Below are 4,312 nucleotides of genomic sequence, written 5' to 3'. Positions count from 1 at the left end.
TCTCTCGCTACCTTTTACTCACGGGTCGCCTTCCTGTGTCACGGAGGGGGGGGGGTTAGTTGTTTTTATGGCAGCATCGTGTCCTAACGAACATCCCCACAAGTTCGTTACAGTATTATCACAGGTTCAAGCGTGGTCAAAGTTAGGAATTCCAAGGCTTGGTATCCTAGATTGAACCAAGCTTGACCCTATTGTTCAAGCTTGGAATCCCGCACCTGGGATGGACTCCTCTCCATAAAACATCAGTGCCCTTGGTTCCGCGACCAATAAACTGTTCCCATATTGTTCTACAAGGGGTATTCTAAAAGCATTCGAGGTGTAATTAGTTCTCCTCTCTTCATACAACAATTTTTGGGAAAAGAGATATAAATATATCATATCCTAACAAATTCATACGAACCTAATGTGGAAATTTGAATAAACTTTTATTGCGCTTGCCACGCGATTTATTTTGTCTTCTATCATTTACTGTGCCTGGTGTGCACCCGGAGAATGCACATACTCTTTGCTTTTTTCTTCCACTAACGAATACTTTTGAACAATTCGAATAAATCAAATGAAAACTGTTATCAGTGCACAATTCCAAATTAAAACAGAACCACCAATATACTCAACAGTATTCGTGTCGGTGTGGTGTATGGGTGACCTCAGCGCTGTCACAAGGCCGCAAGAAGAATTAGTGATCGTAACAACTTTGATTCCCAGAATCGAACCGGCCTCACTACAGTTCGACCTCTTTCCTCTATTCTTCATGTACCTTCCTACGTTAGAAATCGCGATACGCGGTAGCGTATCGGTCAAAAAAAAGTTCTGACTGCGGCTGTACTAAATATCAGGCTGACCGCACCGTGTATTCTATACACGGCAGAACTTCCGTCTTCACTACCTCTAAATAATGTTACTTCGGTATACTGCGGATTTTTGTGAAAAAACTGTGCCAAGAAAAAGTTTCGTTGGGTTCTTACTACGACGTAGAAATTTTTTGAGAAAACCAAGAAATGAAAAAGAATGCCAAGTCTGGAATGTCCAATGAATGGTCTTATTAGTGCATAGACAGATTTCTATGAGAAGAATAGTTTCAAATCGAATAAGGATTTTAAAAAAACTACTTTTTTTCGGAAGATATTAATAATTTTTTCGGAATAATTATCAAATTGTTTTCGTGTTCTTCCCATCTCACGGTAACCTAATTTACAGCATTATTTCCCATGAAATCGAAAACATTCTTTGATATCAATCGAAAAAAATACATATTCTCTTTTCAATTTCAACTATCCATGGACACTTAATTCTTGATTTCACAATTTTCGACAAAAATGAACTATAACCCCTCAAACTCTGTTTATCTCCCGGCGAAAGGAAAAAATAAAACAGAGTTGAATGTTTGTTTTACTTTAATAAGTAATTTCAAGGGACAAAATAGCATATTTCGATACGAGTGAAACAGAATTTTCACGAGTATGAAGTTGGCGACCCGAGGCGAACATAAGCTGAAAATTCTCTCTCATATCTGCACACAGAAAACGTTGTGCAGATTATCTGCAATCTTATGCAGGTTTTACACATAAGCTCCGCGAACCTCCCACTATGTGTAAAGTCTGCATAATTATGCATGAAATATGCATAAAGTATGCATGAAATCTGCTAGTAACCATTGCAGATTATCTGCACTATTTATGCATGTTCCGCCCATAAGAGTTCCGCAGAAAAAAAAGCCAGTACTCACCGAAACTTTAACGAATTGCGACTTCAACAATTCGGAATTTCATAGAGAAAGCAAAAAAAAATTGTGAATTCTAAATCAATAATTTAAGGGAATAATGGGACAAAATAGAACAGTAGAGGAAAGTGAAAGAGCGCTGTTTGTTGTATTAGTTTCGACTCTTCATCACGCTGTGGGTAGCTAAGGTTTCAGTTTGTCTCAGCCTTTCCTATAAAAGGTAAATAAGTTGAAGAAAATAAGTACGGACGAAAGAATTTAGTAGAAAATCCTCGCAAATTTGCTAGACAGTTCTTTTGAATTGTTAAATAGAAAATATTCTATTGATGCAGTACCATATAAAAACGCAAGGTCAAAAAAGTCAATTACGGGGATTTTTTCGCTAATTTTTTTCTTCTGAGTGGTATGAGAGTTATTTCTCAGGTTGCATTTTAATGGTTTAAATGAGAACATTGCTGAAACTTGAAAAGGTAAGAATTCATTTTCTTCGTATATGCATCAAAAACGTTGTTTTTCACGTTTTTAGCTTTGAAATGTCCCTTGTACCACAGTTTTCATCTGATTTCAACTTTTTTTTTAAATGTTTGGTATACTCCAACGAACAAACCCAAGTATCCGTTTCCCTTTATATTTATCAGATAATGAGAAAATGATTTTTTTAGTTTCTATTTTTTTTCCTCTTCTTAGCAAATGCTAAAACTAGTTGTTTTTCGTTATTCCACGTTGTAATCATATGTAATCGAAATATTATAACAAAAAAGAATGGGGGAAAACAACGAATTTTAGCATTTGCTAAAAAAAGGAAAAAAAATAAAAAGTAAAAAAAAAACATTTTCTCATCATCTAATAAATATAAAGTAAAACGGATACTTGGGTTTTTTCGTTGGAGTATGACGAACAAAAAAAAAAAAAAAAGTTGTAATCGGACGAAAACTGTGGTCCAAGGAGCCTTTTTAAGCTAAAAACGTGAATAATGACGTTTTTGGTAAATATACGGGGCAAAACGGTTCGAGTCCGAAATTTTTCTCACTTTTTTATATATCCCTTCATGTATCAAAAGTCATCCAATGGCTGTTGAGGCCGAGTCGAGACTTTCAAATTTCACCGCAGTCTCCCCTCAAAAATATTTTTTCTGAAAGTTGTTTAAAACTTTGGAAATTCCTCGATTATTTTGGGAAACTCAAATTTTATTCAAATTTCCAGAACACCTAAGAATTCTAGTCAATTTTTCAGCAATTCCGGGAATTTTTTCAGAGTTTCTAGAAACTCCTTGAATTCACTTAAAATTTCCAGAAACTCCCTGATTTTTCTCGAAATTTCTAGAATCTTCTTGCATTTCCTTGAATTTTCTAGAAACTCCTTAAATTTTCTCGAAATTTCTAAAAACTCCTTGCATTCCCTAAAATTTTCTAAGAATCCCTGAATTTCCTCCAAATTTGTAGAAGTTTCTCAATTTCCTCGGAATTTTTAGAAACTCCTAGAATTCCAACGAAATTTCTAGAAACTCTTTGAATTTCCTCGAATATTCTAGAAATTTCTTGATTCCCTCGAAATTTCTCAAAGCTCCTTGAATTCCCTCAAAATTTCTAGAAACTCCATGCATTTTGTTGAATTTTCTAAAAATTTCTTGAACATTTTAGAATTTTCTAGAAACTCCTTGAATTCTTTCGAAATTTCTAGAAACTCCCTGAAGTCCCTTGAACTTTCTAGAAAAATCTAGACCTGTAAGCTCAATTTCACAAAACGACTCCTCATAACGAAAACATAGACGTATCCTCATCAAAATTTTGCCCTTATATGTAAATCATGCCAAATCTGTGCGGAAAGTATGCATAGATGTGCAGATAATCCGCATAAAAATTGTGTATTTCATGCATAGGTATGTGGATAATCTGCACTATTTATGCATGATTTGCACATAAGAAAGTGACTTCGGCTTATGTGTGAATCCCGCATAACTATGCAGATTATCTGCACACTTATGCGGATAGTCTGTACAGCGTTTTCTGTGTGTGTCAAACAATATCGTTTGACAGTGACGTTACGTTCGGCGAGTGGCCAAACTGTGCCTTATTCGGTTACAAGTAAACAAAAAGGCATATTTTGACAGGAGGTGAACGTAGTAGCAGTGTCAAAAAAAGTTTCCCGTAGTTCTCTATAACAATATCACAACCCACATTTGAATGCACTGGTGGCAACACCCCGACATCGAATATGAGGCTCAGTTTGATCAATACTGCCAACGTTGTAACAAAAATCTGACACTTTCAAATAGTTGCTATGCGCGTATCTTCTTGATTGTCAGCCCAAATAATACTACAGTTGCACCACTGAAAAGCTCATGGTTTATATGGTCTTCGCGTTCTCATAATATTGAACGGAGATTCTTTAGAGGCAATGGAGGGCGAAGCTCCATCGTGCATAGAATGCGCGGTGCGATTGGCCCGTTTTGTACAGTCGGAGTGGAAACTTTCTTGGCCGATATGCTACAGTAGACATACAGAGCCAATCCTGGATATTACTTCGGAATCGGGCCGTTAGATGGCGCGGTGGTCACGGCGGGTCAGATGGGGAGTCTGATCATGTCTCTTG

The sequence above is a fragment of the Diachasma alloeum genome, unplaced genomic scaffold, assembly GCF_001412515.2.
Source record: "Diachasma alloeum isolate Michigan unplaced genomic scaffold, Dall2.0 Dall_scaffold_00407, whole genome shotgun sequence".
NCBI classification, from domain to species: Eukaryota; Metazoa; Arthropoda; class Insecta; order Hymenoptera; family Braconidae; genus Diachasma; species Diachasma alloeum.
Note: the sequence above shows the minus strand (reverse complement) of the source record.